The sequence below is a fragment of the Vespa velutina genome, chromosome 7, assembly GCF_912470025.1.
Source record: "Vespa velutina chromosome 7, iVesVel2.1, whole genome shotgun sequence".
NCBI classification, from domain to species: domain Eukaryota; kingdom Metazoa; phylum Arthropoda; class Insecta; order Hymenoptera; family Vespidae; genus Vespa; species Vespa velutina.
Genome location: NC_062194.1, coordinates 7,052,579 through 7,067,578, shown reverse-complemented (window position 1 = coordinate 7,067,578; position 15,000 = coordinate 7,052,579). Strand labels below are relative to the sequence as shown.

Genomic DNA, 15,000 nt, shown 5'->3' with positions numbered 1-15,000 from the left:
AGAGGGAGAGAAAGAAAGAGAAAAAGAAAGAGAACGAAAAAGAGAAAGAGAAAAAGAAAAGGCGTTATTTTTATTATCACGAATGCCACCCTCACCTGCTTGTCTCTGTTAAATGGGATGCTGCTTTCACGCACATGCGAACATGCTCGGGTTGGACTCGAATGAGCGATCATAAACCCCCAATGGAAAGGGGCGGGGGGAGGGTGGTTGCGAAACGCAAGCGAGCGAGGGCTTCAGGCCACTTCGAGTTTCGAGTGCTGGGTAACCTCGTAAAAAACACTTCCATTTCCACGGCCATTTAGCTCGATCCTCTTTGATGATTTCCCTTCATTCTTCTCCCTTCTCTCTCTCTCTCTCTCTCTTTTTCTCTATCTCTCTTTCTCTTTCTCTCTTTCAAATTTTTTTCTCTCTTAATCGTTATGTTTTCCTTCCTTCTCATTTTATTTCATACTACACCATATCTTTTTTCTCATTGAAATCGTAACGCATTAGATCGCAACACGTTCTTACTTTGCTCTATTCTCTCTCTCTCTCTCTCTCTCTCTTTTCTTTCTGTCTCTTTCAATTTTATCTCTTTCTTTTTCTCTTCAACGTACGCTTACTTACTCTTTCTATCTTTTTCAACCCCGTTCAGTTTTTCGCATCAACCAACAACACATGCTCGTTCTCTCGTTATCTCTCTCTCTCTCTCTCTCTCTCTCTCTTTATTTCCAACAGTCTCATTTCTCGACTCACCCTTTTCTCGCTCGACCGAGTGTAAAACCAAGAATCACAGAAGGGACGTCGATTTTCTCCCTTTCCGTCGACGTCGAACTCGCCAAACACCAAAGAACTATAGGCATCTAACTCGTGTTCGTGTACGAGCCGATTCGACGGTGGCTCGCATAATTTTCTCGGGTGTACTCCATCGTGCACCCTCTCTTTCTCTCTCTCTCTCTCTCTCTCTTTCTCTCTCTCTCTATTTATCTATCTATCTCTCTCTTTCTCCAACTCGCGCGAAATCACCCTTATCTGACCACAAAGCTGATATGCACGTTCTCTCCCGGTGGCTCAGCGATAACGGGACTCCGACCCCGTGAATTTTCGAACAAGGGACTCTCCTTCTTCGGCACGGTTGCACGCAGCTTAGGAGTCGCGATAATACAGAAAAGGGTGAAAGAAAGAGAGAGAGAGAGAGAGAGAGAGAGAGAGAGAGAGAGAAAGAGAGAAAGCTCTATAGATAACTCAATGGATGTTTGCTCGAATAGAATTTTTATTAACTATAGATATCCCAAGATAATACGATTTTTTATTCTCTATCTAGAATCGTACGATAACGATTGATCGTAATAACAAATATATTCAATAGAAATTACTTTCAGTTTTGTTCGTCAAATTACTTTTATTTCTTTCTTTTTCTTTTTTTTTTTTTTCTTTCTTTTTGTAATACGCACGTATCTATATCGTGTGATAATATTTCTTTCCTGTAAGAAAAATTTGTAATAATATTGGTAATGTTGGTAGTTACATTATTCGTGAACATTTAAAAGAATTGCTGGTAAAGCTCACTTCTTAAAGATAGAAGGAGAGAAAGCGTTGGTTGGTTGGTTGGTTGGTTGGTTGGTTGGCTGGCTGGCTGGCTGGCTCGCTGGGCTGGCTCGCTAGCTGGCTGGCAGAGAGCGTAATTGGTTTCCTTTCCTTCGTGCGAGAAATTTGCGCTGGAGTAAAGAAACGTCTCTACGTAGATACGACAAGAAAGAAGAGAGCGAGCAAAGCGATAGAAAGAAAGAAAGAAAGAAAGAAAGGAAGGAAGGAAGAAGAGAATGAAGAAGAAGAAGAAGAAGAATAAGTAAAAGAGGGAAGGAGAGAGAGAGAGAGAGGAAAAGAGGAAGAGAAATTTTTCTAGAGAGAACCGAACGAAAGGAAACCGTTTTCCAAACGGCCTTTCTTCTTTCTCCTACACAATTGGTTCACGCCTGTCCGGCGAGATAGGTACGAACGAAAGAAGAAGCGCTTTAATAAGCTCGCGTAATTCATCCGCGAACGCGCTAAAAGCATTTTCCTTCGCCGCTCGACCGCCATATCATCCGCTCTTAGCGTACGTACCTTTACGTATCTATGTAAGCATGTATATATATGTATATGTAAGTACATATGTACGTACGTATGTAAGTACGTATACGTATATGTGCATGTGTGTATATATATATATATATATATATATGAGCCCGCTTATAACCGTATCTCGTACATTTTTCTTTATTTCTCGGTAAATCTCGTCTGTACTTTGAGCCACGCGAGAGCTCGGTTACATCGCACCGAGTGCTGTTGCAAATACTTTGAACAAAGGAAAACTCCCTTTTCATCGGTCTCTATATGCGTATAATAATTGTATATAATATTATGAGAGAGAGAGAGAGAGAGAGACAGGAGGGTGCGCGTATTAGGTAACTTACGTTAGATAAAAATATACCTTTACATACTGATTACAATATATATATATATATATATATATATATATATATATATATATATATATATGTATGTATGTAGCATTTACGAAACGTACGTCAGCAATTTCTTTTTCGAGTATTCGTGGACTAGTTAATCATTTATATTTCAATTAGTCGTGCTGAGTTTAAATGGTGAAAAATTATTTTCCTCGCGGTCCATGCGTTCTCCGCGGTCTCAGTGAAAATGTAACATTCTAATTTTTCGAAGTTCCAACACGCGAAATTTTGAAGATGAATGTTAATGAGCGTAACAAATGTAGAGAGAGAGGGAGAGAGAGAGAGTGAAAGAGAGAGAGAGAGAGAGAGAGAGAGAGAGAAACATATACACAAAAAAAAAGAAAGAATAAAAAAAAAAGGGAAGGGAAGAAAAGAGAAATATTACCCGTAGAGAATTGGATAAATTACGTTTCCATAAGTTACAACGATATTTCCGTCTCCTTCGAAGAGCGTAGAATCACGCGGAAGGTTAATCAGAGTCAAGGCAAATAAACGAAGGACTCAACTAGGTGCCAGGTAATTACTAAGGTCCGTTAAAGTGAATTCCGACACTGTTCTCGAGCCTGAGTGCACACGCACGCGAGTACGTGTGCGAGAATGCGACGTAAAACAAAAAAGAGGACAAAAAAAAAAAGAGAGAGAGTAAGAGTGGGAGGAGAGTAGTGAGAGGATGGGAGGGAAGGGTTGGGAGGGAGGGTGAAAGAGAGAGAGAGAGAGAGAGAGAGCTGACGACGATTAAAAGCTCGGCCTCGCTTCCCCCTCCTACTTCGATAACCCCCCGGACGCGCTATGCCCTTTTTACGCGTCAAGCTCCTACCTCTGACAAAGCTGGAAGCATTTTGTTGAGTATTAAACTTGACTCTCTCGGTCCTCCGATCCAGTCGTGTTTCCTGTCAATTGAAAAAAAAAAACGAGGATGATTTCTCACTTCCTCTCACTCCCATTCTCTGTCTCTCTCTCTCTCTCTCTCTCTCTCTCTCTCTCACTATCTCTTTCACTCGTTCTCTTTTATCAAATAATTTGCTATCATCTCGGAAATGAAATTATTTCATGGTGGAAGAGGGAGTGAGAGAAAAAGAGAGAGAGAGAGAGAGAGAGAGAGAGGGAAAGAGAGAGAAAGGGAATGAAAGATAGAGTGGAAAAGAAGAGAGACAGAGAGAGAGAGAGAGAGAGAGAGAGAGAGAGAGAGAGAGATAGTGGGGGGAGAAAGAGAGCATGAGACAAATACGCGAATATTCTCTTCGATATTCAATGCTTTTATTATTATTCCTTTTTCGTTCATTTTTCAAATTGAATTTGATTTTATTGGAATGCTTATCGATGCAGCTTACGTTTTCACGTATCTCTTAATTAAATTGAAAACAGTGAGAAGACGAAAAAGATATGAGAGAGAGAAATTTGTAATTTTCTCTTTCTCTCTCTCTCTCTCTCTCTCTCTGTCTCTCTCTCTCTCTCTCTCTCTTTCTCTCTCTATCTCTATCTCTTTTTCTTTCCCTTTTTATTTCTTTATTTCTCTCTTTCTCTGTTTCAACTCTTTCCGATTTTATTACCATTCGAAAGTATTACAAAGACTCGCTTTTGATAGTCGTTAGTATGATTCGTACTTGATAGAAATGTACGATGGCTGATATTAACGGGGCTAAAGACCGAAACGAAAGAGATAGAGATAGAGAGATAGAGAGAGAAAGAGAAAGAGAGAGAGAGAGAGAGAGAGAGAGAGAGAGAGAGAGAGAGAGGTATTGGGAACGGGAAAAGGAAAAAAAGAAGTTCGGATCGATTTCTGACAAAGAGAAATATTGCGTACGTAGTAGGAGGATAGAACAAGAGGGAAATGAAAGAGAAAGAGAGAAAAAGAGAGAATGAGAAGAGAGGGGATGGGAAGAACGTGCTTTCGAGCGAATTTTTTGGCGGCATTACCGATTTATATTTTACACCGGATTTGCCGTTGTCGTCGAGCATCGCTGTAGTGATACGCTCGTGGATCTACTTTTTCATTGGCGTATCGCGTTCGTCGAACGCTTTTCTGGAAAAGCTTGACTTTCTCGTAGTTCGAAATTCGCGCGTCGCTATACGATTACCAAAAAGGTAGGAAGATAGACCGAACGAAAAACCTCCGGTATTCAGTGACGCTCGCATTTTATTCTTTCCCCAAATTGTTGTCTTTCGTATATTTCAACGAGCTTCTCTCTCTCTCTTTCTCTCTCTGTATGTATATATGAATGTGTGTGTGCACGTGAGTCGGTTGAAAATTCGCTTCCATGCGTTTCCGCTGCATTAACGTCGAGCACCACCGACTCGAATATCCATTATTTTCGTCTCTTTCTTTCTTTAATTTTTCCTTCAACATCTCCCTTCCTCCCCCGTCCCTGAATCCTCGTCCACCGTCCCCCGTCCCCTCTCTCTCTCACACTCTTATCCATAAACGAACTCACCTTTTCCATGCAGCTACTAAGGAATTTCTGAATTGAGGTCCATCCATTGATTTAACTTGTCGTCGGACAAATGTTTCACATGCCGTGATTACATTCATATCTGTCTTTTCTCATCTTTGAACGTTCGTTTCTATGTGCATTATTACGTCCTTACGTATATAAACATGTCTCTACGTGTGAGTTCGTAAAACATAGACTTCAGAGATTAAGAGAAAGGGAGAGCGAGCAAGAGCGACAAAGAGAGATAGATAGATAGATAGAGAGAGAGAGAGAGAGAGAGAGAGAGAGAGAGAGAGAGAGAAAGAGGGGGTTACTAGGCGCACCAGATAGTCGGCGCTTTGTATTTGCCCATTAATAGTGAACTACCATCCTAACTGGTTGCCTAGTCGGCGCTGAGAAATTAGCGGAGGCGCTAATTGCGTTACGTAACCTAGTTAGGGATGTGTGCACTTGGAAATTCGAAGAGAAGATCCTCTTCCTCTTTCTCTCTCTCTCTCTCTCTCTCTCTCTCCATCTATCTATCTATCTATCTATCTATCTTTCCCTCTCTATCTTTCTATTTTTCTCTCTTTCATCCTTTCTATCGTCGACTCCAACCAGTTTTCTCTCCTTCTTTCATTCTTCCTTTTCTTCCGCTCTGATTTTCGTCGTTTCTTTTACATTTCCCTCTGTTTTTCTGATGACGAACGAGCTTTTTCGTTCTAATTACGATCGTTGCCTTGCGCCATCTCCACGTTGATCCCCTTTTACGTGACCTCCTCCTCTACTCTTATTCCTGATATCTCATAGCATCACTGATAACAACGCAAATAGATCTCCCATCCTTACTAGGAAATCTGTAATTCTCCGTGGGCACGAGCCAGTTTGTCGTACGATCTTCTAACTTGCATCCATATATATATATATATGTACATGTATGTATAGAAATTTTTTTGTCTCATTTTTTATTCATACTTAAACATCACGATGTTTCTTAATATTCTTTATTTGTTTCTTTTTTTTTTTTTTTCAATTTTATTAGCTATTCATTTAAGATTCATTGACAAGATCATTTTAACGATGAACGTTAAGGTACGATCTCATAATTTGATTAAAAACTATGTCACGTTAGAGGAAAAATGTTCTAACGTAAAACTAAACTTGTAATACCTTTATTAAAGATTGTTCTTACGAAATGAAAATAAAATGCAAATTTATTTAGAATACTTCCGTAACGTGAAACGAACGTCAGGTTGAAATAATCCTGATATCTTTATATTCGTTTATGGCGATCTTTAAGGAGATTTATAAAAATTCACTGAATATTTTCCTTTAAAGCATACATATACACGTGTCTATGTATATTTATTTCCTTCATTTTTTTCTTTTTACATAGAAACTCATCGGTGATAAAAGATAACACGAATATAATGCATAATGCCATCGTCATCGTCGTCAAAGATACAGATAGAGAGAGAGAGAGAGAAAGAGAGAGACAAAGAGAGAGGAAGAGAGAGAAAGGAAAGGGAAGAAAGAGAGAGAGAGAGAGAGAGAGAGAGAGAGAAGGAGAGAGAGAAAGAGAGTGGGTCAAGCCTTGCCTCGCACTTCTCTGAGCTCGACGTAAATATATAAATATGCATTGTGCCGTTGAGAACTACCAACTGTGATGCCACCAACACATATCAAATTCTGAGTGGCATATATATATATATATATATATATATATATATACTTTATCTGTCCGTGTGTACTTGTCGTGTTCGTATGTATGTTTGCGAGGCCCATGGCTGCATAAACATAAAGCGGAGCTCTAGCGCTCGATACGTCGACGGCGAGTTTCAATGCGAAATATCGGCCCTGGTTGGAACGACCGTTGCTATCTCGATGCACCACCGGCTGTCCACGATCGACCAAGAGAGACAAGAGGAGAGAGAGAGAGAGAGAGATAAAACGGATATGTCGTGCAATAATGGAGAAGCATTAATTTCAATCCCGTTCTCTTCTTCCTTTTGACATATAGGTAGGTATTGCACATTTTCGAGTATCGAGACTTCTGCCTCGCATATGATAAAACGACCAATCCTCGTCGAGTTACGTCTCTCTCTCTCTCTCTCTTTCTCATTGCTCTCTTTCTGTCTTTCTTTCATTCTTTCTCTCTCGCTTTCTTTTTGGACCGTTTTCTTTTTGGATCGTTCTCTCTCTCTCTCTCTCTCTCTCTCTCTCTCTCTCTCTCTCTCTCTCTCTCTCTCTCTCTATTTCTTTCTTTTCGATCCCAATTTCAACCAGCATTTACTATACCCGAAATCGTTTGTAGTTTAAAGGGGAAAAGGATCGTTTCGAGAAATCGACAATCACACAAACACGTCTGCACAAATATATATATATATACACATGTACACACATATATATATATATATATATATATATATATATATATATATGTACGTGTAAGAGATAGAGAGAAAGAAGGTAGACAGTTAAGAGATAATTTCATGGTAAAAGAAGAAAGAGAAGAGGATGAGCTAAAGGAGGAAGAAAAAGAAAAAGAAGAAGAAGAAAAAGAAGAAGAAGAAGCTGTGATTATCTCGATCGTGGGCGTTTCTTCGAAAGGTTTTTCGCTCGGTCGAAAGTCGAAAGGTTTTCTCGAAAGCCATTCTTAGAGTTCTCTCTTTCCTCTCTTCGTTTCTTTCTCGTCGTTCGTGCCGGTAGTCTCGTGCTCGTGGTTTCACGTGGCGTTGAGAGAAAACGTCGATTCTTCGATCCTCGTCCATAGCTTCTTGGAACGGTCTAGGAATAAGACTTTTGAAACATTCGGCATTACCGATACGTAATTGTTTCTCGCGGAACTCATTTACAATCGGAAACCCAGAAAAAGAAAGAAAAAAATACAAATGATTTGCTCGTAAATAAACGGAACATGTACGAAGCCTTGAGCATAAACACGAAAAATAGAATTTTATCTGGCAAGTATGTTCTTACGTTTTCCATGAGTTTCTCTCTCTCTCTCTCTCTCTTTCTCTCTCTCTTGTAATTTTCTTTTTTTTTTTTTCTTTTTTACCCTCTCCCGTCGTTCTCCATTTTCAATTTAGTTCAGAGCCATGTTGTAGTAAGAAATATCCGGTAAGACCGGCAAACGAAAAATCAAGATTATGTCGTCTCATGTCCGGAAATAGATGATCTTAAGTATTTTAAGAACTGAACCGTTGTAATTGTTTGAAATAGATCAAGGAAATGAAAGGAACAGTACACACGGAACATACCATAGGTATCTCTTACTTTTATTTCTTATGATCATCATTTATCATTTTAGACTCTTTTCTTTTTTGTTTTTTTTTTTTCTTTTCTTTTTTCTTTATAGATTTATAAAATATATTATCAAATATGTAGTTAAATGCATAGGAAAATTAGGAAAGTGTTATATGCGACTCGATTGAAGTCCGCTGACTGGAATATTAAATAACTATTTAAAATTCACGTGATAAAGTAAAACAATGGGGAAGTGAGGAGGAGGAGAAGGGTGGGTGGGGCGAGGGAGGGGGGCGGATGAGGGGGGGGCGGGGTGAGGGAAACGATAAATGGCAAGGTCCAGATTTAATTTTCGTTCAGAGTTATTTCCTTCTCGAAAGTTTCGTTGGGGATACGTATAAAAGAGAATGAACCGGGAATTGAAATGAATGAGAAATCAGTTATGAATGGATACAAATTTTCATTATAAAATACATTTATTCGTTCGCATAAAATACATACATAAATACAATATATCCATTTCGCCGACAAATTTTTCTCTATTATAAAAATTGACGAAGATATAGGATATAAGAAAGCGATAAACTGGAAAGGAAAATATGCCGTTACGGTTCGTACCGTAGAAACGAGGGAAGGTCGCGTCGCTTCGATTCCGTGCAAATAAATATTCGAATGACGATCTTTACAAGCGGATAAATATCTCGATATCTCTCCATATACATACCTACATATATATGTACATATATATCTATATATATATATATATATATATATATAGAAGGAATATATGCGACCCGTTGAGAACTCGTACGACACTGCATTTCAATACAATGGAAAGAAGAGGATTCTCTACGCTTCGATGTCCTTTCTTTCTCTCTCTCTCTCTCTCTCTCTCTCTCTCTCCCTTTCTCTTTCTCTCTCTTTCTTTCTTTCTGTCTCGTTTTCTACCGCGATGTACCATAGAACATCCATGTCCTTGCTCGGGTCACCCGCACAGCTTTCTCCACTCATTTTCTGAATTCAATGGACTCCAATCGATCGATGGCTTCGCCGTTCTCTTTCCGGTCTACGAACGTACTTCGTTTTTTCTTTTTTTTTTTTTTTTATAGATATTTTGCAATAAAACTTCCCTCTACTTTGCAAAATTACACTTTTTCTTTTTTTTTCCTCTTCCTTCCTTCCTTCCTTCCTTCCTTCCTTCCTTCCTTCCTTCCTTCCTTTCATTCTTTCTTTCTTTCTTTTTTCCTTTCATTCTTTCTTTCATACTTCCTTTAAGATATTAGAAAAATGAAATTTTCACCGATAGAATACGTTTGAACTATAAGACAAACCACTTTGTCTTGAATTATATCGAAAAAGAATTGTTCGATCGTTAACAAATCAATTCTTAATATTTCAATTGAAAGGTTGAAGGTTACGTTTGAATAATTTATAGAGATGAAGAAAAGAGTAGACGAAATTAGAAGAGGAAGATGGAATAGGGTAAAGGTCAGGGATGCGAATTGAAGGAAGGGGGACGAAAGCATTCTCGATCTCTTCAGTCGATGCTCTCGATGTCCCTTGGTGTACGTCTCTGCCCTCGTTCTACATTCCGACATCCAGGATTATCCACTCCTCTTCTGATTTCGATGAGCTCTCTTGAGGGACTCCGTTGGTGGCTGGATTGCTCGGTACTCCTCGAATACGTCGTCGTACACGCGACGGTAAAGCACAAGGAGTCAGTTTCTCTCTCTCTCTATCTCTCTCTATCTATCTGTCTATCTATCTATCTGTCTCTCTCTCTCTCTCTCTCTCTCTCTCTGTCTCTATATATATATATATATATGTCTCTCTTCCTTTATCTCTCTATCTGTTTCTTTTTCTCTCTTTTTTATCTCTATCGTATTCTCATTGTCTCATAGAATGGCATTTTTAGAAAAGACTGTCACTAGTTTGTTTCGCGATCCTTTATTTTATTTCATTTTCTGTTCTTTTTTTTTTTTTTTTTTTCTTTCCCTCCCTTATGTACTGTCGTAAAACGAAAACTCTGATAATTTTGACAGATTATAGTCCAATCATTAATTTATTCAAATTAAAGTTCGTGAATGATGATGATCGTTTAAAGAAATCTTTTAAAGATTTAACACAAATGATGATCATTAGAGAAAATCCTTTTGTAAAATGGATTGTATTTTATTAATTTATCGTCGTTTATTCTGTTACACGTTAGTCACGACGAATTTTTCGTTACATTCGAATGGACAGATAGACATTTTCCTTTTATCAAAAAAAAAAAAAAAAAAAAAAGAAAGAAATAAAGAAAAAGAAATTCTTTCGAATCTCTTATTTGTCGAAATAGTCGTTAATTACAAAACCCTTGATAATCATCGAGACTCCATTCTGTTTCTCCTTTCTTTTGATCTTTTTTTTTTTTCCTTTTTGTTTCTTTTTTTTTTTTCCTTTCGATCTCATCCTTCTTTCTCTATTTATCAGAATCTTCCTCGTGATTCGGATTTAATAGGGTCCTATAAGATAATGACGAAGGCTTTAAAGTCGGCCGACTGTTCTTGCGACGGTACGAAAATCTCCTTAGTCCTCTTTCTTGTCCTCTTATAAACAACAACGTTCGTGCTAAAATCCGAAAGTGCTTATGAATAATTAAAGATCTTTTCTCACCTTCTATCGTGAACCGACTAACAGAAGAACATTTTACGAAAAAAAAAAAAAAAAAAAAAAAAAAAAAAAAAATCGATCTGTGCTCGTTTAATGTCATAATTTTTCAAATTTTCTCTCGTAGTAGGTATCTTTATTTCCTTCTTCTTCTTCTTCTTCTTTCTTTCTCTCTCTCTTTCTCTTTCTCTTTCTCTTTCCTTTTCTCACATTTCTTTTCTTTTCCCTTCCTTTTCTAATTAATGAACGAAGCTAGTACGATGATCGTTGGAAAGTCGAAGTACGATTAATTCTCTCCTTTTCCTTTCTTTTAATCCCACGACGTCAGCCTCTGAGTTAAACTCTAATCTAAGAGCGACGAGCCCGAGCGGAGATAAGTTCGTTAAGTGGCTTTAATCGAATTACGAGACACACGAAAACTACTTAATAGACAGCGAACGATCTCCTTGGCATCGGGAAGAATGCTCCGGCCTTTGGTCTGAGTGCTTTGCGACTTTAATTAGCATTCCTGATATCAAAGAATCTTCGTCGTCTCTCTGTCTCTCTCTCTTTCTCTCTCTCTCTCTCTCTCTCTCTCTCTTTCTCTCTTTCTCTCTTTCTCTCTCTATTTAGCGTTTTTTCTTATCTATCTAGTTCAACCGAATCATTTGATTTTCGTGAGAGAGAGAGAGAGAGAGAGAGAGAGAGAGAGAGAGAGAGAGAAAGATCGTTCTCATTGTTTCATTGTCATTTATTATTATCAAATATTTTATATAACATATGAGATTGACGACTAAACAAGAACAAATAATCTTATTAATTATTATTGATGAACGACGAATAGAGATCGCTCGAATTAAACTTTAAATGTAACTTTCAAGTTCGATATTCGACGAGAATAATTATTCGAAACGTGCCGTCGAGAGGAATATTAGCGAACCAACGAACGTTTTAGGATGTTATTTTATTCGTCGACGGTGTAACGCGATTTACTAATTTACAATATTATCATGGGAAATCCGAAACATATTATTCGTGGCGTTTGTCATATTTACTCTCTTTCGAGCACGTAAAACATTGAATTCATTTGAAAGTTGGTCGAATCAAGGAATCAATCTATTCGATATAATTTATAAAATTATGTTCGCCGAATACATTATATCGGGTATGTCAAATTGTCCGTGCTAAATGCGCTTAATTAATATACACTAATTGCTATGCGAATGATACGCCTTCCGTTCCAATAAAAGCCGCGTTAAAGCGTCCCATTGAAATATTACGTTCGAAATATTTTGAATGGACAATGAATACGTACGAATATATTCATACGAATGAATGTAAACGAATGTTTTTCTTCTTTTAATCGAGAAAATTCGCATAACGAGGGTGAATGTCGCCTATGAGATATCGTAGTAATAAGATCTTCATTTTTAATCAGCCTCGTTCGATCTTGCAATTTTAATGACGACGCATCAACCGTACTACGCTCCGTATCGCATTAATAACGAATAGTTTATTCTGGGTAAACGTTAAACATAATTAAAGGTCTCGTTAACATGAACAAACGATAGCGGGGTTCGCCTTTTCTTGATACTTGTGAAGAAAACCTTCGGAACGGATAAGACGTGCATGCGAGAGAGATAGATAGATAGATAGATAAATATATAGATAGATAGATAGATATTTGCCCTTTGAAGCAACTTAATGATACAAAGAGAAAATTGATTAACAATTTAGAGTATTTATGTAATTGAAATAGTAGATAAAAATGAAAAAAAAAAAAGAAAAAAAAGAAAAAAGAAAAAAAGAAAGGGACACCATTTTTAAAGAACACAGGGATATAAATAGTCCGTAAGAGAAGAAAGTAAAAAAAAAAAAAAAAAAAAAAAAAAAAAAAAAAAAAAAAGAGAAAGAGAAAGAGGGAGAAGGGCAGGAAGGGAAAAAGGGAAAGATATAATAAACCAAGATCTAAGCGAAAGCACTCATTTTTTTTTTTTTATCAGAAACCCGCCTATGTTGATTCACCGTAAAAGTCAACCTTTGCATGAGTTAGCTCGTTAATTTCTCCTAAGTCTTTCAGAATTTAATTTGCATCGAATATTACGAGGTATTTCCATGCTGCAACGCCTTCGAGAGCACATCGAGTCTCTTTCTCTTTTTCTTTTTTTTCTTTCTCTCTCTCTCTCTCTCTCTCTCTCTCTCTCTCTCTCTCTCTCTCCGTTTTATTCAGTTTTATTCGGAAAGTGGGCCAGCTTGTTTCTACCGGCAAACGTACGAGTATCGAACCAAGTTGGATTTAATTTATGGAAATGAAAAAGGAACGAAAGCGAGAGGGAAAGAGAGAAAGAGAGAGAAAAAGAAAGAAAGAAAGAGAGAGAGAGAGAGAGATAAAGATAAAGTTTGACATCGAAAACTTGAAGTTTCGTTGGTATATTTTGAAAATCGTAGTCATAATTTCAGTTGGACAAACAGTTCGTCTTATCTTGGGCCAACTTCCGCGATTCTCTCAACGATCAGTAGATCTTTCATGTTCCTACGTTCGTTCGTACGAAAAGATGCCGAGAACAACATATCTATCGACACGATTGGTTATACCAAAGTTCCGTAGAATAATCGAAGGAAGTTCGATGATATCGTCTCGGATTTATCGGAAACGCAGGACGCACGCGATCATGAGAAGACCGCCGTGCCCGATTGTTATTCCTATTCCAGTAATACCGTATTTCAGTAGGAAGCTTTTGAAGTATTTCGTGCTTACAGGAAATAGCACACGGACTTTCGTTTGTAACCGTACGGTTCGTGTCGTGTAAACGTTGAAACGGACATCGAGGCAGGCACAGCTTGTTACACGCGGGCATGTTTGATGAGAGACAAAGAGAGAAAGAGAGAGAAATAGAAAGAGAGAGAGAGAGAGAGAGAGAGAGAGAGAGAGAGAGAGAGAGAGAGAGCAACCAGACAAAAAGGCAGAACGATAGTACCGGTAGTTGAGCTAGTACCGTTCGAGTTGTGCTCAGCACCTTTTCCTGATAATCCAACCTTCTGTAAAATGTTTATTCCGGAAAAACAATGGATAAATTTAGCCACGTATATCGGGACGTATACATACGTACAACCCGTCAAACAAATATCGGGGTCATTGTTATATTGTATCCGTTTGGAACCTTTATCTTTTCGCGCTTCGTGCTTCATAATTTTCTCTGGCAACTAACGTATAAAAATAAAAAAAAAAAAAATATATATATGTATATATATATATATATGTATGTATGTACGTATGTATATGTATGTATAAATCATATTCATATTTCACAATTATGTACTTGTTTTTTTCTTTCTTATGTATATTTTTTCTTCAATTTATTTCAAATGAGTTTATTACTGGTTTGAGCTGATACAGTAACAAGAAGAGATTCGAATGTTCTTTATTGAAAATAACAACGATGATATTGATGATTCATTATGATCATTCGAGAAAAATCATAGATTTGTTAAAAGGAAAAAAAAAGGAAATTGAAAAAGAAGTTTGATCTTCTTCATTTTTAATTATCTTTCTATCATAATTTTCCATATTTTCACAATTTAAAAGAGATATGAAGGTTGTTCGTTATTCGCGTGTACTCTACTAATTTGACGAACAATGAGACTAATTTGTAGGAATTTAAAAAAAAAAGAAAAAAAGAAAAAAAGAAAAAAAAAGAAAAAGAAAAGAGGAGAAAAGAAAACTGAATGTAAAATGTCGCACACATGTATAGGAACATATATTATTCTTTTATCCTTTTTTTTTCTTTTTTTTCTTCTCTTTTTTATCCAATTTTTCGTTCATAACGAAAAAAAAATGTAACATGGTAGTTATTATCTCCATACTTTAACACATTTTCAATTTCCGTTTATCCATTTTGTTATTCAAAGAGTTAAATTATACAAAGGAGTTATACGGTTGGTTTATTTTCGAACGTTATGATTGGAAAAATTTGAATTAATTTAATTTTGCTCTTCACGTCGCGTTACTTCAATCGTCGTAAACGCAATGAAATATTTATCTTTTTGAAAAATTTTTTCTTCTATTTTCGTTTGTGTGATCTATTTTTTTTTTCCTTCTTCTTCTTTCCTCCATTCAATCTAAAACATTAAACGATGCGTATAAATGTGTAAGTTATATTTTTTACGTTTATTAAAATATTATTTGTTCATCGAGATGCATATCTACATAGATAAATACTTATGCA

At 37.0% G+C, this 15,000-nt stretch overlaps 1 protein-coding gene across 6 annotated transcripts in view; it reads left to right on the top strand.

Moving 5' to 3' along the window:
* LOC124950759 overlaps positions 1-15,000 on the top strand; it is a 269,099-nt gene that overhangs the window by 163,620 nt on the left and 90,479 nt on the right. The window lies entirely within an intron of this gene.